Consider the following 25,022-nt stretch of genomic DNA (forward strand, 5'->3'; position numbering starts at 1 on the left):
TTTGGAGACTATCACTGCCACTTCCAAGTGAACGCATATTTCTCTCACATAACTCAAGAAGTAATTGTGTTGTCATAGAACAGTGGAGCACCATAATCTTGATAGTCTATTTGTTCTTTTTTTTTTCCTACAAATGCTTGAAGAAAGGTTTAATTCCTGAGATTACAAAATAGTCATAATTTTGAGATCCAGAATTATGGTGACAGTGCCGTTATAAAGGTTGTGCGCTAAGATGTTGGAAGAAAAGAGATCTGAAAGAAAATATAAATTGCCAGAAATGTTGTCCACCATAGTATTATGAAATAAAACTTAAGTTAAAGCAGAGAGGTTAAAACAAACTCAGGAAGAATGGTAACTTAATACACGATAAATTCCATTATATAATAGTTGGTCAGCATTGTGCCAGTATCTGTTTATAGGGTGAAAATTGAGGAACTTGGAGATACTGGAATGACAAGAAACACATAAAGGAACCACAGAAAAGGGGAGATTCCAAGAGCTTAATAACATTACTGGAAAAATGCCAGAGATGGATTTATAAACCTTCTATCTACAGGCTGAAGGAATTATTCCAAGGAGCCTTAGGTAGCAATGTATGTATTGGATCATATTTAACTATGTGATTTTCTTGTGGGTAAATGTTTTCATGAGCTCTATTATAATGTTTTACAAGTAAAGTAAATGTATGAGGGCAGTATAATTTATTTTCTAATGAGGGATCAAGTAGTTTATTTCCATTGTACATGTTATTACAGTGACTGTAACATGCTGTGGGAGAGCTGCATGATGAGCAGTCACATCTTGCTAACACATCTTAGATGATAAACAGATGGAGACTATGGAGACATTCCATGTTAGGACATGCAGGACAAATTATTTCACAAACATAATTAGCATAAATTACTATTTAAAAGCTTTGGGTTTTTTTTTTTAATAGCCTCCTCCTCTGCCCCTTAACAGCCATGACCTTGGCAGCTTGAGTCTTCAAGAGCAGCTAGAATTATGATGGGTGGATGAAGCTCTAAAGGGTTAGAAGTTTATTTTGGAGAAGTACCAAGAAGTTTGGATACTAATCTCAGATTTATCCAAACTAATCCTTGGAGGTCTCTCTCCTTCCTCTTCCACATTTTTCCTCCTCCTCCCCCCAAGACTGACTATGTCTTTTTTCAGGTTTCATGCTTGCACTGACACTGTCCTTTCACACTCCTCTTGGAAATTTCACATCTGGTATTGCTTTATGCTTCCTGTTATTTTAAAATCACATATAGTGGGATCTCCCTGAGTCAGGGATTTCTCACAAAGGTTTAGCTACTTGCCCTAGTGAAGTCTCAAGACTGGTGAGATTTGAAATGGCAAAAAGTGAAACAGAATTGTCAGGGCCATTAACTGAATTTGATATACATTTTCTGTACAATTTAGGGGAAAAAAAGGGACCATCACACCCCTAGTCTTATCCCCTGTGTGAAGTAAGCAACAGATTTTTATCTCCTTATTGAACCCAATATCTCCTTATTGAACCCAATAACTTGAGTTTGACTGAAGTATATTTTCCAGCAAAGCGTCCTATCTTCATCTAAATACAGCAAGAGATGAAGCTGCTTCCCTCATCCTCACCGATAACTCTTCATGCTTTTTTTTAATTTGAGTTTGTCCCTGTTCAGCCTCTAAACATTCATCCTTAGTCTTTCTTTAGCAGATTACAGATCCTTTCGGAGCCTAGTCTTTCTTCCCATGAAGGCATTTCCATGCAGTTAGAAAGTATCCCTGGTCTTTTTTTTTTTTTTTTTCTTTTTTTGTGATCTAAGCAATCAGTTATATAAGTCTCTTATGCTTGAGCTTTTTTCTCCAGACCTTGAATCATTTTTATCTGCACCCTTTCAAAGTTTTCAGTAAGCTTTTGAAAATGCAGACTGGAACAACAAAAATAAAATTGCCTCTCTAATCCTACTCAGTATTCTCCATTTACATACCAGCAGATCAGACTGTCTCTTTTTGCCATGGCATTTAACTGGAGGCTCATATTGAATTACTTGTCAATGGTGAACATTTTAGTTTATGAGGACAGTTTGTGATACTCTAGAAATGGGACCCAAACTTGGTGAAGTCTTGAGATGGAACTGTATTCACCTCTCTCTTTCTCATAACAGAAAACTCAGAACTATGAATGTAAATAAAAAGCACACCTGTAAATAAAAGAGTCAAAATCTAGTCCATTTTCAGAAGAAAGTTGGAAGAGTCAGGACAAAAGAGAGAAGCAAACTTTTCTTCTCTTTTGCTTTCACATAAAAATGTATGTGCCCATTTTTAACAGGACATACACTATGCACTGAACTGGAATGACCAACTTTAACTTTTCTAATGTCTGGCCTAATTGGAGTTCCTCATTCCTGCAAAAACATAGATGTGACTTTGGCTATATTAAAATGTACATTATTTGAATCGGTTCAGTCATCAAGTGATACAGATCACTTCCCATGACTGCCTGTCTTCATTATTTACCACTGTGCCAATCTTTGTGTCATCCCATAAATTTTATCAGCTCTGATTTTATCTTTGCTTCTCAGACAATTGATAAATATTGAAGGGTGTCAAGCCTAATATGAACCCCTACTGCAAGTCTTAGAAGCAGCCTCAGCTGATTAGGATTCCCCACTGCCTACTACTTACCAAAATGTCAGCCTATTCTAAACCCATTTAATTTCAATTTACCTTGATGAAAGTGTACCGTGTTAAGTAACATCATTAAGGAGGCAACCATTAAGAGAACATATTCAGGTAATTTCTAGATACATTTAGTGTTCAGGAAAGTGAGGGGCTAATTGTGAGGCTGAAAACATATGGAAAGTGTCATGGGCTGGATATTCTTCTGGATTTGTCTTGGTCTGAGACAACACACGTAGGCTAGTCCTGAACCAGTGTCACCAACATGTCACGGAGACACATCAAATATCATAGGTCAAAATACATACCTTCAGCCTGTATAAAGTAGAAGAAACCACTGTTTCAGCTCTCACAGTTGACCTAGGATAGAACATATGTTCTGCTTTTCAGTAGTAAGGATAACATTTTTGATAACCAAATGTTCTCACAGCACCTTATCTTAACAAGTCATACTAAATGCAAAAATTCTTTTTTTTTTTCAGCTGAAGTATCTAAAAGTATTACCTAATAAAAGGGAGAAACTCAAAATTCTAGGACAGATTAGTTGATTAATTACCTGCCCATGGTTTCCAGGTAAAGGTGATATATTGGGTAACAAATATCCCTACATTACGTATAAGCTTATTCCTGAAATTTCCTGAGGAAAAAAAAAAATCATAAAAAGAAGGACATGGCAATAACGAAATAATCTCTTTTCAAATATCTGATTTTTTTTTTTAAATGCTGTTGTGTATTTATAGATTTGGTATTATCTTAACTTTGATTTCAAAGGGGATCACTTTACTGATCCAAAATAATTTTGCCATATTCAAAGTTCATATAAGTCTTCTCAAAAATGATACTGCCTGTTAGATAAAATGTGATGCTCTATGCGACAAGGTTTTGAGGAAAGTGCAGAATAACTTTTCCAACTGGGGATTTGGTAGCCACAATATGATTTGGACTTTGGCCAGAATATTACAGTTAATAGCCCTTCTTTTGTGAAAAGTGTCATGGGATTTTTAATGACAAGCCAGACAAGAAAGGCTGAATTTTACATCTCTTCCAAAGACAATTTTATGAAACTGGTAAAAGGTTTTACCTACTTTTACTGAAAGAATTTCTACAAACAAGGCTCACTGGCACCTCTAAATTAGATATAGTATTTTTAGAAAAGTAAGCAACAAATGATCTTTCCATTTGTCTCTTACCTCTTTCTATAAATTCATAAAAATGCAGATATTTATTTAATATGTTGATTACAAGTATATATTAGCAACAACCTTGTGTAATAATAGACCTGTATACTGGTCTATGACAAAATAAGCACATGGGAAATTCACCCTTTTAAAACAAATGGGTTTGTAATTTTTTAATATGTGTAAAAATATTTTATTTTTAATGCTATTTAGATAACTAAAATGAAAATTAGATTCATGTGCTACAGCTTATGAGCTCATGTGACAGATGAATAGTTTTGTTTTGGATGTGGAGTTGCTGTAGATAACAAGTTATGCTTGTGACTATATAACTGCTCTTGTGGCCTGCACTAGGGAGTAAAGCTATTCCTTTATCCCTGAAATACTCTAAGCAACATCAGTTTTCTCAGCTGTTGCAAAAGGGATCCATATTTAGTCCTTTATGTTTCATTCCCATTCCCTCATCCTTGTAGATTGTCCATAGACTTCCTTCAGGCTATAAACATGGTAGGAAGTAAAGTGTTATTCCCTCTCCCCTCTTTTTAGTTTCTCTGTTTTGCAGTATCCTTTGGTTTAGGGAGAAGTTTTGGTTTTATGCATGCTCCCTTCCACTTGAAGGCACTACCTTCTGTTCTTCTTTTCTGTGTAGCTTCTCTTCCTCCCTCTCGTGGTTTGTTCCACTTCCCTAGGTGAGGAGTGAAAGTGGAAAAAGCAGGGGTTTCCACTCAGTTGTAAGACAGGATGCACTCTGTACACTGAGCAGAGACATTTTCAACCACAGCTACACAGGGCCATCTTTAGAGCTTCAGGTGCCCCAAGCAAGACTAGGTAATCATGCCCCAGGATGAGGTCAGAGTTGGTTTAACAGAGGGTTTCAGAACCAAAAATGAAAGCTTTTGTATCTCAGTTCAGAGGAAAGACAACCATTAGAAGTACATCTCAGTGTCACATTGTTAGGCAGAGATGTTATTAATATCACTGATGTACATGTGTAGTAAGCCAGAGGCACAAAAATGCTTCCATGTGGTTAAAATGTACACACTTGGGCAATGCCAGTGGACATTTTACATTTAAAGGGACAGAAGTGACTTTCTGTAGTAGACAAATGAGCTCAAAGAATACTTGCCCCTATCAGTGCCCCTTCCACTTTGGTATCCCATGTGGACACTTGTTTAGAGTTCCCCTAAGGCTGACCCTGCAGCTAGAGTGTGTACAGAACAAGATTGCCTACTGTATGAGAAGGAGGAGCAGAGGGTTCAGGCCCCTAATCAGCAATGACATTTCTGTTTCCTGACACAGCAGAACGAGGAACAAGGGGTCATTCCACGTAGGAAACTCAAATGCAAACCTGCCAATTAAGGGAAACTTATAGTTAGAAGGAATGTCACAAGCAAAGAGACACAAACACACAGGAAGAACAAAGGCATTTTTAAAGAAGAAAATAATCAAGAACTGATGCTCTAGGGAAGATTTAAAAAAAAAAAAAACAACAAACACCTCTCCCCCAAAACCCCCCCAAAACCAAAGCACCTCTGCATACACTGAGAAAATAGTTTTAAAATGTATCAAATACCCTGAAAGAAAGTAAGAAAATGAAGCTGCTGGGTATTAGGTTGAACAAACCAGAGATCAGAGATTATATGCTACATGTAAAACTCTGTTATAGATGCCGGAGACTAAAGGACATAAATTTTGCTGAGAATTCACTCTCCAGTGTTATCCCTGTAAGGCTAGATAAACAACATGAGAAAGATGAGCTCTTTACCCTGATGCCTTAAAATGAATTGAAATTGTGAAAAAATTTAGAACAATTTCTGAACATATTCAAATACACACTTGAAGAATTTAAAAATGGGGGAGAAGGGATAAAGCTTTCTTTATAGTCTTTCTTTTTTTTTTTAGCTGGTAATCTCTTAATCTCTCCTTTTCCCTTCCTGGACTATTTCAATATACTAGTACAAATTGTTTCTTATTGTGAATATAATCAAAATTAGAAGAAACATTCAGTCAATTCACTTATCCAAACTATTCTTAATGCTTGATAATGGCACAAAGACTATGTAAAACAAAACTTGGAGTAGAAAGTAGTGGAGACTCACCAGCTGTGGAAATAATTACAAACCTGATTTTATGCCTTAGAGGTAGTAATTCCATTTGTAATTGTATTCAAATTTTAATAATGTTATTTTCAAATAAAAAAAGTGATTCTTTTTTTTTTTTTGCTTTAAAGACATTTTGTACTAGCTCCTTTTTAAAAAATCATGAAAAGAATAACTTAAAATTGGAAAAGCATTTGATTTCCAGTGTTTTAATGCTACAAAACATCTACACATATATGAAATATATACTTGAAAAGCTTGGTGGAATTGACTGAAAATAGAAAATTTGAATTTTTAGGAATCTGAAATACAAGTTTAATAAGCTTCAGCGTTTCAGTTTGTAATGCTATTCTGTATCCTGAATTCAAAGGTGTCCTAAAGCCCTTTTGGTTTTAAAGTCTGCCAGGCATACATTGGTGGCAGATTGCAGTCCCACAAGAATAGCAGTAATGTATTACTTGAGTCTTCTTTTTCCCAATGGGAAGCCTCCATGAATAAGGCTTGATGCCACTGCTAGCAGAAGATCCAACACTCTACATTGGGGAACTATGCTCATATTATAATACACCTCTCAGAGACTAAATAGAAAAAAAAAAATTCTCATCAGAAATACATAGGAGTTGTTATCAATTCCTCCCATTTTTTTCTTGCAGCTGTGTAGAATGCCAGTGGCATTGTGGGGAATTTGCTGGGCTGTTTAAAGAGATACTGAAGGAATGAAAACTGTTACCATTGAGTCACCGAGTCCCTTTCCCTTCTAGCGGGAATTATGAGCAGACAACAGAGGTGATTCCACGTATGTTAACAAGACGAGGTCAGCTATTTAAACCTATAGCAAGTGTATAGGTTTTGGGCTCTTTGCCTGAGCCCAATCAAGTGCCTAATTCAAGTATTTTACTTGACAACAACTGCTGATATCTCTAGACAATAATGTCACTCTCCTAGCATCATACATGACTGATATTAATTTTTGTTGCTAGAGGAGTTGGAGATGTCTCAGCTAAGCAGAACTCTACAGTAAAAAATCAAGGATATATTTCTCCTCTCATTCATATCCCTGTCCAGATGTTACACTGTTGTTTCTACTCCTGTATTAGGAAGACGCATTCAGGGCAGATCAGCTGGAAGAACTCCTGGCTATTGTCCTCCTGACAGCAGACTTTCTGAGAAATTGTTGCCTCTTCTTTCTAGTTAGAGTACATATGCGTAATGGCATTACAAAAGCTAAAGATTTAATTAAATGACATTTTCTTAAAATCTCTATGCATTACTATGGAGATAATGAAGCTCTTCCTATTTGTATCGGCCTGAATTTATGTTCCACAATTTACTCCTGCTTTTTGTGTAGACTTTTTTTTCTGATTAATGACTGGGTATATATAACTTACTATGTTATAGACAACAATTATAGGAAATCCTTTGTTTTTACTTTTAAAGTGAACGATTTCATAAAACATTGAAACATATTGTGTCTCCTAATACAGAACCAAAAATGGTATACATTGGTATTACAGAAATTAGCTAGACTTAAAAAAAAAATTAAAAAGGAAAAATTAAGTAGTGTTTTCAACATGGCAATACTTGAAGCATCTCTGTATTCCTAAAGGGATATGTATAACTCTAGATGAGAGCAAAAAAGATTACATATTTGTAACTTAAGTTATACATTTAGGCTGGTATTAATTTCTTAGAGAGATTAGAGAGGAAAATACCAGCAAGAGAGGAAATAAACTCATTCAAAGACACAAAATCTTAAAATGTTGTGTTTCTTTGGTTGTTCATTAACAGAAACAACTTGCACCTCTAGGGCCCTTTTCATGTTAATGCATGTCTCAAAAAGCCAAGTCTTTAATTACACATCAGCACTGGAGAGAGCATACCAGAAACAAATGCGGTAGGCCTTGTAAACCAGCAAAAACCGTGTTGCAGGCAAAACATTTGTGAGTCAGAGAATCGTATGTAATTTATTGCCAATAAAAGCAAACTTTTGATCACTGACTTGGGTATTGGGGAAAACAAGAGTACAAACAATGAGTCAAACTCATATATTCTCCCCTTCTCCAGTGTTAATTGCCCATATATTCACCAAGGGTTACACACAGTTAATGAAAACTCCTCTGGTGAGGAGATGAGAGGAGGCTGAGGCAGCTGCAGTCCCTCAGGGGTGTCCCTGCCCTAGAATGGGTGGCCCACGGCTGCAGTCCTTCAGAGTGCCCCTGCCCCAGCATGCATCACCCATGGCCGCAGTCCCGCAGGGTATCCCTGCTCCAGCGTGGGTGGCCTGCAGCCACAGTCCCTCAGGGGTGTATGTGTGTGCCCCTCATCCCCACTCCACCCCTAAGTACATCTGCTGAGGGGCCCCATGAGCTCCTCCAACTGCCCACATTTCTGGCACACTCCGGGGCGCTCACGCTGGTGCCAGAGCCATTGGGAATTGGCTATGGCCAGCACAGGGCGGTCCATGGCCTCCTCCTGCTCCCGTCACCCCTGCAGCCTCCTGCTGCCCAGACCTGGTAAATTGGCAGCCATTATGAGCCAGCACAGCATAAAAGGTGGCAGTATCCACCCTGGTGTAAGGCAGTGAGATACCATTCTCACTGAGTAACTCTCCTGTTAGGTTTTATCCATATATGGCACAGAATCAGTCTGAACTTCATGTTTTAACAAAGAAATTCCAAACATAAATCCTCATTACTTTTACAGAAGATTTTAAACAAAATATGAAACGAATCCTCCCCCCTGTGGTCTCACGAGTAGTTCAGTTGACATCTATGGTGCAGTGTTAAGATTATATTATGCTTTATAATGAAACTGGAGAGTATTTTATCTTGATCTCTAAAACCTTCCTTGGCTTAGAAAAGCCTGGATTTCATCTTATATTTACAAGCAACCAAAAAAAAGCTAAGTATCTTTCGTATCAAGCAGTTTTATTTACACATACATTTATTATTGATACATATATTTACAGACCTGAGAGTAGACTAGGAAGCATATAATAAGTTTTCAAAAAAAGAATATACAGAGTACTTGTATACAAGTTTACATTTAAGGTTAAATGTCTATAGTACATTCTGAATTTTAATCCAATCATCGGTATATGAAATGTTTTTCCGATATTTCAGAATAACTGTAGGTTGAGTCACATTTTTGTCTGGAAGCCATTTATATCCTTGTATGTAATCACCACATCACACAAAGGTGGACTGTATTCAAGCAGCTGAATACTTTCAGATATTTCTGTTGTGAATGTTGTTCCAGTGTTTGGCTGCTTGATATATCTATAATTTATCCCATAGACAGCTAGCATGACGAGCTTTTCTATGTTGCATGTCACTAGAGCTTGTGAGAGTGTTCTGGGAGAACATCAGTACACACTTACTGCGGTGACCAACTGCTGTGGGTCACTGCTGGAGATGGGAGGATGAGCTGGGTGGGTCTTGGGTTCAACCTCTTATGAACACTCTTAGGATTAATGCTGCTCTGCACTGTCTTGCCCAAACAGATTGCCATGCTGCAAAGAAGAGAGAATCAAAGATGTCAGGTCGCATTGTAGGGAATAGAAGTTATTGTACACCCACTGTTTTCTCCATCCTTCTTTCAGCTCTTGAGATGGACATATCACTTCCACCCACCTGCAAAACTGTAAACTCCCCATACATCTCTGAGGTATGAACCTGGAAATTTGAATGAGTGAAGAGCAGTAAGGTCAAGCTTCTTAGGCTTTAAGTTGAAAGGAAAAGATTGCAATCCCTGATCAAGGCTTTTTTACTGCTCAACTTTTGGAGAAAGCAAACTGAATGGTTCTTAAGAATCAAGAAGGAATGAGTCCTGAATTTTGCCCCTAAAGAAATAAAAAGTAAATAAGAATACTATGCTAAGGAATTAAATATTTCTTCTGTTGCAAATAATAAAGATTTCATGATTTTTTTTTTTTTCTGATCTAATTTGCTAATTCTGTTTTGGTGAATTTTACATTTAGTAAGTAAATTTTGATGTTTTAGCAGCAAGACCAATACGTCAATATTATGGTAATTAGTTATTGCAGTAATTTGAAGTCTCTGATGAAAAAGGTGCAGAAAAATAAAAAAAAAAATAGAATCTAAACTAAAACTCAGTGGAAGCAGAGCAATGACTCCAGATTTACATTACTTTAGGAACAGAATCAGATATTCTTTCTCTTCTCTGTGTAAATAATTTTTAATTAACTCAAGTTCATCAGTTAAAATGTAAAAAATAAATTAAACTAGTACTTTTCATCACATCTCTTACAGAAAAGAACTTTCCACAGATAGCTGGTTCCATGAAACTGAAAAAATATTTCTAAAATCAGTAAATGAAAACTTATATAGTCTGTGAACATTTGTTAAGAATTTTCACAACTACTATTTTAATTCAGTACCTCAATAATAAAAAGTTCCTGGAATCTTCTCCTTTCTTCCAGAATGGCCTAGAGGTTTTCCATTCTTTTTGCCTTCTAGTCTGTTTTCTTGCAGTTACTCTTTTTTTATTATATCTGCTCTGATATAACGGCTTTTGGAAATTATCTAGTGTGCTCAGATTCATCTTATATCTTATGGAAGCAATGAGTTTGATCTACTTTGTCTTAGAAGGACATCTAATTGATTTTTAATTCTATGTCCAGTATGTAAGTACCTATGGATTCAATGTGGCAGTACTTTTGGTTACCTCTTGAAGAAGTCATTTTTATTTGGTAATCCATGAAGTATAGTGACTAGCCTGAATGACAAGTTCACTTTCACAAACTTAATCCAAGCTATGTTCAGCAAATGAATGAAAAACAAAGAGGATATTTCAAATGTTTTTTGTATATATAACAGAGTTGAAAATAAAAAAATTGCACCCCCCCAAAAAAAAACCCAAACCCAAAACAAACAAACAAAAAAACCCCAAAAAACAAACCCAAAAAATCCTTGCCTAGTATCACTGAATTTCTGCATAGAATCATCTAGTTCTTCTTCTGTAGGCAACACCTATGTTTTCTTTCCTGGAGGTTTTAATTTTAGTATTTTTAAGAATTGTGAGACAGGTTTACAGCTCCCTTTTTTAATTTAGACTCTTATTTTTCATATCCCATTACACTTAATGAGATTGGAAACCTGCATTTGAGTCTAGGAGCTATGAAACTGGCTCAGCATACTGCATGCAACGCAAATAACTGGAAATCAAGTGGTGAGAGCAGGAGACACATTAATTATTCATAGAACTAAATGTATTGAAGAGCCCACATTACAGCTCACAAAGGAGTATCTCTGAGTCCAGTGAGGGGAGGAGTAACTACCCTCAAATCCAGTTAAAGTGCACCTGACACACAAGAGGATGGTTCTCAAAGTGACCGTGAGAATTTTCAATAAAAGCTAGGATTTTTAAAGAAGTTTCTGGTGCCCAAATCCCAGTGAAAGTTAGTGAGATATGGGAATTTAATTCCCATTTTCAAATCATAGCTCAAACAAGTGGAAAGATCTGACCTACATTATATTTTGAATTTCTGCCTGTCTACCCTTGTTAAGAATTTTATAACATTTACCATTTTATCTACATGTGTTGTGACTGAAGCCTTGTCAAACTATAGGGAAATCCAAGGCTTTTGGCGAAAGTGCTAGTATATTTACTGTGAATGGACACAAAGAAAAGGTCTTCCAATGTAACATGAATCATTTTTATCATTGTATCAGTGAAACCCAGGATGAGCTTTATGTATATGGATGGCAATTTTCATCTGTACTTTCGTTCTATATTTTATAAACATTCATCCACAGTTCTCAATCTTTTTTTTCCAGTTTTCACTAAAATCTTTCCAAATTGATGCAAAGTGGGTTAAAGACTTCTGACAATAGGTCTTTAGTAACACTTGGAAGCAGGCAAGAGATCTATGGACCATGTTACTCTAAATAAAAGAAAATATGAATAGATTTCACCGCAACAGTGTTGCATAATCACTAGTGATATTTTTGTTGCTTAGAAACTTCTAGATGAGGGATATTTCATGGTTTCTGCACATTTTACTACTTAGTATCTTTTTACAGAAAATAGTACTGATTTATCTGAAATTTCTACTTTCCTGAAAGTGTCTAAAAATGAATATTGTATTCTTAGTATCAGTCTATGCCCCAAGGTGTATTATTAGCTATTGCTCGTAGGGATGATGTTGCTGCTTGAGTAAGCAAAGCCTTTTCAGTATGCATTAATACAAATATATAATAGAATTATAAAGTTAGTTGATACTTCCTATGGATTCACTGAACATTACCAACCTTACAAAGATTATAAACATTCAGTACTGCTGTGTTTTAGGTGCCTCCTTTTTCTGAATTAGCCAGAATCTCCCATAATTTTCCATCAGTGAAAAATAATAGGAAAAATAGTGATATTTTCTTCTTTTTTTTTTTAATTTTTGGCTGCAGGAGTGTTTAATAATCTAGAAATTGCCAAAAAATTGCAGTTTGATTCATTTACTTATGATTTTTCAGATGAAAGTGAAGACTTAACTGCTGCAGGGAAAAACTACATAGTTTAAACCAAATCACAATTAAAGTGATTTATTAATTTATTAACAACATGTAATTAACTAGCAATCAGTGAACTAGGTATTCTGAGTCAATACTGGACAAACCATATCACTAGACACTGAGAAAAAGTTAATGAAAACCTGCAAAATTCCAAATACCCTTCTATAACTAATCTCAAGAAGTTCTAATTGTGCATGCACACATGCACACACACACAGAGATAGTGCACTCCCCCGTAGGTCTTGGAGGGTGCAGGCCCCCCTCATCTGGCCATGAAAGACCCCTGCCTGCACAACCCTGCTGTGGGAGACCCCAGCCCTGTGCCCCAGGCCTGTGCCATCCCTTGTTACCCCAGAGGTGACAGCCCCCAGGAAGAGACCCTCATGCACCCAGGGTGTGGGTCCCCAGGGTGCGGGTCCCCAGGGTGCACCTATGTTAGATGTGGGCGAGCTGCACGTGGCTGCTGGCAGGACCCATTGCGGGGGTGGACATGGGACAACTTCTGGCAGGGTCTTGACTGCTGCTTTCCCCTCCACTATCTCTCCCCACTGTCACAAATTTTCATGCTTATTTTATATTTCCTTTCAGGTTGAGTCCTTCTTTGCTTCCAACAACTCTTTGAAATGCCCTGGTTACTGTTTCATCTGGCTGATGCTCATGTTTCTCTTTAATATGATCAGTTTTGAGCAAATACACCCCAGAGAATTTTGCGTATTCAATCCACGTACACGCTTTGTACACCCCCATCTTTATGTTAATATTGATAACCAGGCTGTTTGCCAAAGGTGGGCCATACAAGCAAACCCATACGTAAAAAACATATTTTTAAGCAGTAGTATATCATCCTGGACAATGGTTTTCCTGGTCTGTAATTCAGCCATTGCCCCAAATACCTGTGCTATGTTAATCTGATATACAAGAAACTGCACATAGTAATATTCTGAGGCAGCATTAACACATGCGTTAATGTAATGACTATAAGCATTACATTTAACACTAACAGTGTAGAGTGCATTTTTTTTCTCTTATCAGTTGTTTTAAAATGGAATTCTCCTTTTTCCCATGATTATGACACTGTCATATAAGTATTTTATGCGTATGCATTATTCCCTTTGTCACAGTTCTGAGCTCTTGTAAAGATGACTGTGCAGAACCTTGCACCTATTTCCATGATGCTTTGGTGGAGAGAAGTGGTAATTGTGCTACATGAGCAAATGGATAAAAGTAAAATAGCATCATATTAAAAGAGTGGAGGCAAAATTCCATGTGTCTTCAATCACCCTCTGCTTCTCAGTGTACACTGCATCAGGGAAGGAAGGACGCTGGGGTATTCACAATCTGTGAAATCCTGGAATGCCAGGGTTTGAAGGTTTGGTTTGGGTTTTTTTCACCGCTTCTTACTTCTCTGCACAATATATCAATTTCTGTATCCATATGGTATCTACTATAATCGGACCTCAATCTAGGTCAGTTGCTAACTCTTTATGAAAATATTAAGTACTAACAAAACCCTACCCTCTTTTAAAAATATTATACCTTTACTTTTGATGTATATACTCCTACTTATTTACGCCCAGTACTGCTTGCCTTTGCTATTTGTTTATCCTTAGTTATGTCTCAAATTTGTGAACAAAACTTGTCAGTGTCAGCTGTCTATTACTGAGAAAACACGTGTTTTGCTTCCTTTCTATTAAGTTAATATTTGTTTTGCTTTATCTTCAGTTTTCCTCTTATATTTTTTTCTTTTTTTTTTCCCCCAAAATAGAGTACCTGAGGCATTATATCTAGTGCTGTATTAATAATCAGGTAGGAGTTTTCCTTTGGACTACATATAAGAAGGTATTTGATAAGGCTTTTTCCTCCTGCTTTTCAAAAAATATTAAAAATAAAAGCGGACTCAAAATGCTTTTATAATATAGAACTTACAAGTTTAATATGTCTAATCCAGAGCGGTAACAGTGAATTTAAAATTTACAGTAGCTTAGCAAAATTATTAATTTTTTATACCACTGAGATAAAAAATCAAAGAAGGGAAAACTTATTGTCCTAATGCCAATAAGCATACATGCTGTGGACTTGGTGGAAGAGAACCTACAATCCTGTTCTATCATTGTCCTTATGAGAAAAAGGTCATGCAAATTCTGGTGCTGGAAAAATGAAGGAGATAGATAGATTCTAAAATAAGGAAATGATGATAAATATATTATCTTGCATTTGCATTTAACATTCCAGTTGATTGGTATTAGCATTAGGTTAAAATATTTATGACACTTGTTCTGGATAAATTGCATCAATATAATTTATTATTTAAGAAGAAGTGAGAATAATCTGCTTCAGTGAAGATAATATTGTTATTCACGCTATTCTGATGAATACCAGCTTTAAACAAGTGGAAAAATGTTAAGTCTTTGTACACTCTTGATTTAGAAAACTGTAACAATGTTATGATTTTAAATATCTTTTAATTTAGAAGAGGACACTCAAAAAAGAGAAGGATTAAAATGTTTAAAAAGAAGGAAGATGAATATGCCCCACAGACATCACTAGAGTATAGTCTGTCACAGATGTACCACTGTATTGGCACTGGGTCAATCAGATTACCCCTCAGTGGATTTTACAGTCCTTCAATTGTTTAGAATATCATGGATTGTGCCTTGCAAATGTATTTTAAAACCACAATGTTAATGATGATAATGCACTTGTTTTTATCTGTACGTAATCTAGATGTTATTCCATTAGTGGAACTTAATAACTCAACTGTGATAACTGTGATAACTCAAATAAAGGAAAAACCTCCCAAAAATTTAGAGGTACCGATTGACTAAAAAAAAAGATATGCAAGAGTTTTGAATGGAAAATTTTATTTATTTGATATTTGAAAGAGTTTTATAATATTGCAGTTACTATTTGCTTAGCATCAATCTGTACAAATATAGAAAGAGGACTCAAACCCTAGCTTACAAACTGAAGTTTATCCAAATGAAGGTAGCATATTTCAGATATATAACACTGTCTACAGCCAAGCAAATTTTCACATTTCATTTTAAATATTACTTTACCCCTGGGTAATTATCAAAGAAAGAGTTTATGAAAGAAATTTGCACTAAAACCTGGTCTGAATACACAGGAGGAGTGAATGCTGTTTGTAATATGCAAACTGTAAAAAGAGAGATGAAGGAAATAATAAGACTTAATAAAGCCATTTGAGATAAATTTGTGTGCTAAGAAAGAGTACAAGAAACATTGGAACTTGAAAATTTGGAACAGATGATACAAAATCAGAGAGTAATTCAGGAGATTATGTGGAATGGGCAGCACTTTTTTGTGGTACAGACAGAAAAGAAAACCATCAAGACTGCAAAAAGTGACAAAACCAGGCACCACTACAGTTCAGTGAAAAGCAGGTTTCAAGCCTTGCATGAGAGGAGCATTTTGAAGTTGCTGGTCATAATGTCATCAGGAAAGGGATCACAAGGCTTTAGGAAAAAAATGAAGGGAATACCACATTGAGATTGCAATAATGGGAAATGAGAAATTGTTATGAACTCACTGGGAGTTATGTAAAACAAGGACTGGAGAAAACTTAAGAACAGCCAACATATCTGGGAGTCATGAACACAGAACCCAGAAAAGAATAGTTCAGTGATGACACTAGGGAGCAAGAACAGCACAGTGCAAAGAGAGCCAAAAGAGGAACAACAGAAGTACTGCCAAAATTGAAAATAAACAACTAGTTTCTTGGTTAGATGGGAAGAAGATAGCATAAACATGAAATTTTGGAGAATAAATGAAATAAAGGAACCATACAGAAACAACATTGTCCAGAACAATAGTGGGTTTTTTAAGCTTTAGCTGCAAACAATATAGATAATATGCAGAGAGCAAATCAACTGGCAAGGAATCAAACACAAAGAAATAAAGATAAGAATGCATAGCTTAACTGTAGTTAAAAGTGAAGAATAAAATCACAGAGGATATAGTTAGAAAATAAGACCACCATAAAAAGCTAAAGAAAACTTGTGATGGAGAAAGAGTAGGGCAATTTCTGAGAGGGTGTGTTTAAGAAGTTTGGTTTAATGGCTGGTACAGAGCGTCAGGGAGATGTATATATGAGGAAAGATGTGGACAAAAGTGAGAAAGAGTTGGTCAATTTTTACTAAAAAATGTCATATATCCATTATGAGGAATCTGATAAGACCTTATAGGAACTGAATGTAGAAAGAAGACCAAATTTCTTCCTGTCTCTTGTGAAGGAAGGCAGATTGTCATGGTCTTTTTTGCATAGAATCAGAGTAAGAATGGGATTAAAAAAGAAGCAGAAGCAAGAACAAGATTAGGGTTTGGGATTAGGGGGCTGCATTAGGTCTACCTCAAGGTACTGTCATTGGAAGGATTGCCAGGAGGACAAGTATCTTTTTAGAAGAAGGTAGCTATTAAGTAATATTTAAAAGTCAGTCTGTTTCCTATGAACTTTTACAATTCTTTTGACACTGAGACGCGTTTTTCAAAGCCTGTTCCAACTTCATAGTTTTTAAAGCTTGCTGAAGCATTCAGTAGTTTTTGTCCACTTTGTTTTTCTATAGTCTTTGTATGACAGTCTCCATACATTTCCCATTGCATGAACATTTCAATTGGGTCTATGAAGATTTGTACTGACCTCATTGTGTCATCAGCTTGACATTATAATTTCATCTCCAGAGAAACATTGAAACACTTTTCATCATAATTTGATATTGTAAATGTGGTGACCATAGATAGTAATAAAAATTCCTTGCAATTGCATTTTGACATCATAATGTAATCTCCATAGTCTTCACTTGACATTGTGATGAGATTGTGGCAATGCTAACTTTGTATGAATGAAGCTGGGGCCATAGAATGAAAAATTTAAAGTACAGTTTTGTGCATAGTGAGCAAATGGTTATAAATATATATATATATTTTATCACAATTACATTTTTGTTAAAAATTAGAACACACTCTCTATCCATCTGAGGAATGGAGATCTGGAACAGTCCTTTAAGTGGGGAGGTGAGAAGACTAATCACTTTCCAGATACAGCTTTATCAACTCATGAAAGAGAAAATATAGCATAGTTTGTGCCATAGCAGAGGCTTGGATACTGTGTTTGGAAAGTTCTTTCCAGTTCCATTGTCTTCTGAGGCACATACTTCTACCTTAGTCCTTGAGTAGTATAGGAGTAGGAGACAAACTTAATATGTCTATAAAAGAACTTTTCTGTCTAGAAGACAATGAATTTTTAATTTTAAACACATCATTGAAAGTATCATGCATATTTCTTACATTATGGATCTCATGTACATCAGCTGTGGTTTAAAAAAGAAGGGCATCCTTTGGAATAAAAAGTCTGGTGCAGGTCTATTTAATTCTTTAACTTCAGTTTTAGAGTTGTTAAACATAGTGACAGACTGCTTTAAACAGTGACTTTGATGCTCCTAAATTAGTCATTAGTCTAATACAAACTGGAATGACATTTTTTAAAAGTCAAAGCATTGCTGATTTTTGGTGGAATCTGAATTGATGACCTCCTGGTAAAACACATTTATCTTATTATTAGACCGTCAAGGCACTATATCACTTGTAACCTTTACTTAAAGCATTTTCTTGCAGTTATCCTTCTGATTTTTTCAGTGCAGGGAACAGTAAATATTTTAAAAGAAATAAAAGATACTATCCCAAGATTATAACCGTGGTACTGGACGGACTGACACCTTGGAGTTTTGATCTTCTTTGTTTATGGACAAAAATGTACCTCTTTGCTAGAGTTTAATTGATGGAACTTGAATAAGGTATAGATATAACTCCCTATCTTTCACAACTTGCCTTTTTTTTGTATGTTTACTTCACCTGTCTTTTTCTTGAAGAGACAGTGTTTGGGTCCTCTTCTTTTCTCTTAGGAGTGAATAGAGAATATACTTTAAGTGTAGAATTATGTAAAGCTGGGGTCGGATGGATAAAACATGTGCTAAAAACTGTGCAGTTTGAAAGTCTAGTCCTAGCACTTGAAAGAAATCTCTTCAACTTCCTGTGCAGTTTTAGATGGCAAACCTTGTTTTTAGACAGCAAAGCTTGCTTGACCTGCTGGCAGAAGCACACAAAACAGCTGGACTATTTTGTTTGAAAACAGTTTTATGAATTATTAAAAAACCCCCAAAACCACAAAACTGTTTTTATCAATAGTCAATAGACATGATCATGGTGTTTTCAGTAAATCATATAAGGCTTTTTTTTTAATTTCACCTCTATATCTGTGAAACAATCATTTCAATCCTCTTCTGTGTCTTGTAAATAGAGTCAAGATAATAAGGCTTTCAAATATCATGGTTATCAGGGATATGAAGATACCCGATTACACTGACTTGTTTACAAAGGTGTTAACTGAAGAGTATCTTTCTCATGAGGACAATAATTATTTACGTCTGTGAGACATTTAAAACATAACAGTATACAGGACAGGCTTAGAACCTTTCAAAAAATCAACTAGAACAGCATAAATGTATTAAATGTACAAAAATGTATTTTTAAAAGGTATTAAATGTATTAAAAATATTTTAGGATGTAGTTTTGCCATTGAGTCATACTGCTATAGAAAAATCACTTAAAAAAAAAGCAAAGTAACAATTGACGCTTTTTGATCAAAGGTGTTTACATTCAATTTTCAAATGAGGTAAACCTAATTATGCATAGATTCTGTATGTGTACGGTAGCTAAATAAAAAAATTTATTTTCCTAAATGACATAAAAATGATTTTTTAAAATAATTGTATTTCTCTGAAGAGAATGTGTTTTTTTATGTTAAAGTGAAATATACACATGTTCAAAGCAGAAAGTTGAAATGAGCATAAAGAATGTGTGAGTAGACACTAACTTTGGAGAGAAACTGTGAATTTCCTGGGAACTGTTTCTAATTATTTTGATGAAGTTCAGAAAATTAGCTGACACACTGGCAGATACATTTTTTCATTTGCACTTACTTTCATGAATGAGGAACATTGTAACACAGGATAGGACCAGTACAAGTATACTGTGAGAACTTGTTCTTGCACTAGGGAAGGTTAAAATTCTCTTCAAAAGTAAGTTATTTTACTTATATTGGAAAATAAATTTACTTGGAAATAAAAGAGTATTAGGATGTTGATGACATAAACAGCTGTCATATGAAGTATGGAAATAAACCGCTGATATATTGAAATACACTTTTATTTTTAACTTTGAATGTATCATCAGTCTTTTTTTTTTTTTACTATTGAAGAATACAGTCATGATAGAATTTTTTTAATTACTATTTTGAGTTAGTTTTTAATAATTTTGAAGACGTGTGTAAATATGAACTGTTAATCAAAACCATGTGGCTAGCATTGACTTGAATGCTTATAAAAATCCTGTTTAATTCTCATACAATTGCATACAAAAATTATGGTATATTCTTTGCCCTCAATGAGTAGTAAAGTATTCAGATTTTCAATATGGAGAGAGAACTTGTCTTCTGAAGAGGAAATTTTTCAGAAGAACAATTTTAGGCCTCAAGATATTACCTGAATATGCCTCATTTCTTCAGGTAGAGTGTATAATCTATCCAGACCAATTATAGCAACTGGGCTGATGGGTTCTCTCAAAAGTGATCTGTGCTTTTCCCTAATCCCTTTGCTGGGGCACAGCTTCTTCACTAGTGGTCTGACAGGTAGTCTGCCAAAAGGAAAGCATTTTTAAATGGCCATTAATTCCAAAATGCTTATCTCCAATGGACAGAGATTCTTTCTGCAGTCAGTTGGGAAAAGGGATTGAAGTCTGCTGGACTGAACATTTCTACCTCAGGAATCCCCATTGCACTGATACTAGGTTGAATCCCTCATTATTACTTCACAATTGAGATGTGGGCCCAGAAGAGTGCTTGCCAAGATAAATATTTACTTTTAACAAAAGTACCAGTGGCTACAAATTCTATCTGGTGCTTCCATCTAGACTGTAGACCTCACAGATGAATGGGGGATGTGGTTAGACCTGAACCAAGCAGAATGGAAATTTTATAGGCAAGTAGTATGTCAGCTCTCGAGTATTATTCCTTCTCAGTGTGCTGACCTTGTTTCAATAGACCACATAAAATTCCACCAGTAAAATTGAAAATTGTCAGTGTTTAAGTTTGGAAAAATATTGTAGAGGACCTACAAAATTGCATATGAAGTTGCTTTTACATGCTTTCCACATAAGATGATGACAGTTGATAAGATGCACCGTGGTCACAGAGTCCAAGCAGTAATACATTTGTTGTTGCAAGTGTTTAACACTGCTATGCTAAGGGAATTTATTTTTAAAAAAATATCCTTTCGTTTTCTGTGGGATTTGTTATTTTTGATCCCAGAATTTTTTTAACAGAGACTGAGAATCAGTTTACATGTGTGATGAAAAAAATATTTATGCCTGTCAGAATTCATATACAGTAAACATACTCAGATTTGCAGATCTCAATTTTCCAATTTTTTAGGACAATACTTTAATTACTAAAATAGTTTAAGACTTACTTCAGTGCTCATACTGCCTTAATTCAGTACACAAGTAGGGCAATTGATGTGAATCCCAACATCTGGCAATCAGAGTGCTTTAATGAGTTACTTTTTAAAGAAATGTCTGTCTGCCGGAGGGGTCTATAATGCAATTAGACACATTAGCACTTTCTCAGTCATTTGGGGGTATTTTTCATGAGAAAATGTGATTGGTGCAAGCTGTAAAATGTTTGCACTTTCGGAAGATGAAAAGTCATAATATATTTGCATTTCAGCTTTATAAGGAGGATTTTGTTAGAATGATGTTATGTAATATATTCGACGCAATTTCTTAGTATCTGTTTGCAAGATGTGAGAATTTAGTCTCGAGTGCTAAACTATCTACAACAGTGTACAGAGTTACAGGCTTCTTTGGCCAAAATTTTGTTTTCAGCTACAAACTCTGTAAAAAGTTTGTCATTAATACAATAAGCAATTTTGAATATATAGGCTGCTAATGAATTATTTAAAATTAAAGTAATCTATCCGACTTTAAAGAAACTCTTGAGAAACATGGAAACCTGCATATATTCTTTGTAACCAGTGATACAATTTGGAAATAATTTAATTATTTTGATTTTTAAGGCTCTTTTTTCAATTGGTTTTGTTTTCTTAGACATATATTATTGGATTTGTTAAAGTACTTATTAATTTCATTCTTAGAGTTAAAGTACATAAGTAAAATTTCAGGACTTTTTAATTAAACATATTAATACACAGCAATAGTTTAGCAGTTTCATATTTGAATCCACATCCTAAATCTCCTGAATATTCAGCAGTAGGAGCAAAAAGTAATCCTCTTGTTTCACTGGAAATTGTGCTGGTATTAACGCTGAAAATTCTGCACCCATGCTGTGGCTTTTGAGAACACCTAACTTCTGAGAAAATTAGCTTTATTGGTTAGGAACGAAATGCTTACAATAGTAAGTTTAAAGATGTACATTTATACATTACTATATGCGTTTTATGCATATTGTAATTTTATATATATAAGTACACATGAGACAAATATGTGCAAGGCTATGATTGTGTGAATAAAGCTTTTGACCTGTAAGACAAAAGAAGAAAATTAAGCTTAAAAACGATATTGAATATTTGCATAATGTGACAACATATAGAAACCTACCTGCAATTATTCCATTAAGAGGTAAAACTATTGTCTTCAGAAATTACATAATTTAAACTTGTGTTACAGTGGAGTTTATCACAGCATTTTAAAATAATCTCAGTGGTGTGAATAAAGTGGAAATCTGATTGTAAGTATTTTTTTACAGTTGGGTTTCTAAAGTGTTAGGACAGGTTCTAATTGAAACACTGAACTTCATGTGCTTTTTGCCAACAGCCTATGAATATAATTTCTGCTGATTTAAGAATCTGATGTCAGGGCAGTAAGTATGCAATTAGCTTTAGTTTAAGTGATAGCAACATGCTGTAAATAAGATTCTTAATTGTGTTTGCAAGATTAAAATTCAGTCTCATTGCTTTTTTCCCTTACTTCTTTGGTGGCTTTGTGGTATATTCGCATTGCTACCTCTAAATGAATGTCAACTTGTTTTACCTCGACTGCAGCCAATCGATACTTCATTAGGCTGAATTGTCTTGTGCCCATGCAACCTTGAAGCTGTGGCTTAATTACCACCCGTATTATGCAGTGGCTCAGAGCGCTGTGCTCAGCTGTGTCAGTTTTGAACAAAAGCCATGCTGTTGCCTGTATTTAGGAAAAATGGACTTTTGAACTAAAGAACTATAATATTTTCTAAGTTAACAATTCATGATAACCTCTTTTATAATGTGTATGTCAGTTTTCAGTAAGTTTACATTTGAATAGATTTCTACATATTGCAAAACTTTAAAAGACAAGTACCTTTGCTTTTCATGTTCAACCCATCGTTGATTTAAGATAATTTTAAATTAATGGCAAAGTAACATTCATCTGAAAGAGAAGACAGGAGAAAGTGCAGTCAAATGGCAATCATGACAAATGACATCTCTTGTCTGAGAGTCATTTTTCCTCACTAGACTGATTTGTCATCCCCACTTTTGACATTTTTCATCCTGCTATGAAATCACATTGACAGAATAAGATATTTCTACATTTAACAGTGGGCCATAGAAGATGGTTTTCTGCCTTCATTTATTTTTTGTATTACATTTAAAGGTTTGTAAAATTTGTAAGCAACTAAATTCTGATGACAAATTTCATTTGCTTTATAAAATATAAAGTTCACACTGCCCTATAATCATAAAGTAAATGTTGCTGTTTCATTTGCGTCAGGTCATTATACAACCTAGAGAAAAACAAACCTCTCCATGAAGAAAATTTTCCATTTGGGAGTATTGTCTTGTTCTAAGTGAGGATTATCAAAGCCAGATGTAACATGTATAAATTACCTAACTTTACTATATTGTGTGCATTGCCTTGGACATGTCTAAAGACCTGTGGACAGTATTTGCAATTTCTTACTTCTGAACTACAAACATAAGGCTCATCCATTGCTGAATACCCTATGTCCATACAAATAGGTATAATTAGCTTTTCCCTCCATATAATACAAACTATACAGAGGTCACCAGCATTTTCTCTTAAGTTATGAACAAGGATAGACTGAAATACAGTCCAGAACTGCATTTCTCAGAGATCACATGAATGTAATGGGAAAGGTCGTGATTTGTACACGCGGCACAGACTGTGATACTTCTTTTTGTTGTTTGTTTGTTTGTTTTGTTTGGTTGGGTTGGGTTTGGTTTTGCTTTAATCAACTGCCTCATGATTATTCTTCTGTAGACAAAAGCATACATAACTACTACCCTCTGTGCCTAATACCTTACTGAAGGTGAAGCATGCTGACCACAAAATAGGAAGGCCATTGTCTTAAGCAAACCATGTTTGGATGCTGAGCCTGACAGTCCCCTTTAAACTTCTTTTACAAATATTCAGTGAAGAAAAATGAAAGACTACTTTTTGAGAAAATCTTGTTTTGATTTGTCTGATTGTTGTGCTTTATGAATCAGATTTGTGGCTAGATATCACTGTTAGTGCAGTGTCTTCCAGTGTTCACATCAGACAATCAACTACTAGTAACCTCTAACGCTGTTTCTAATTATCAGCATGTTGAGAATTTTCACACCCTTTATAACATGTAAATGTTACTCATTATACATTCCTTCTGTGTACAGTCTAGTATACATCAATTGCAGATCAGGCCTATAAAACATGCCAGAATTTGTACCAACAGTGTAAGCCTGCAACTTCATGCCAATATTCATGTATATTCTGTTGCATATTTGTGTGTGCTGTCTCTTCTATTATAGCAAAGTATGAACAAACAACTTTCAGTTAATTAATTAGCAAAGCTTGTATTACATCAGATTGTTTTAATTATTATTTTCTTTTTTTGAATGAAAAGAGGTGGCCACCTTTGGGATTCATATTTATTGCAGACTTCAGCTGGCTCTGTTCTTATTCTTCACCCACATTTATCTCCTAATAGATTTTAAGCAAGGTTCAAATCATTGTCTTATGAGAACAAAGATGACATCTCTGCAGAATTGATGCCTGTTTTAGGAAGTGCAGACAGAAAACATGTATCCTATAAAAATCCTTCCTAGGTATTATATAGAAAGACAGAAAAAAAAGCCTACTCCAGTACCATGCATCTGAAGTGCCTATGGGTGAAATTTTTTATCTTATTTGACAAAAATATAGAACCATTTGCATATATACGGAGGTTTGACTAACTAGAAGGGTACAGTGTTTATTTCTGCCTCTAGACCTTTCTTAATGTTGCAAAGAGTTTATCTGACTTAATGTTGCAAAGAGTTTATCTGGGAAATTTCTCTTTGTGCTCCATATCAATTCTTCTATCACTTCTGTTCTACTGAATGTATGCAGGATAGAAAGATACTGTAATGAGCATGGTTGAGTCCATCAAATCTAAAGCAAGGTGTATTTGAATCTGTATAATGAATTACATCTGTTCATAAGAATCTTTTGAG

Source organism: Mycteria americana, chromosome 2 (genome assembly GCF_035582795.1).
Source record: "Mycteria americana isolate JAX WOST 10 ecotype Jacksonville Zoo and Gardens chromosome 2, USCA_MyAme_1.0, whole genome shotgun sequence".
In the NCBI taxonomy this organism is placed as follows: domain Eukaryota; kingdom Metazoa; phylum Chordata; class Aves; order Ciconiiformes; family Ciconiidae; genus Mycteria; species Mycteria americana.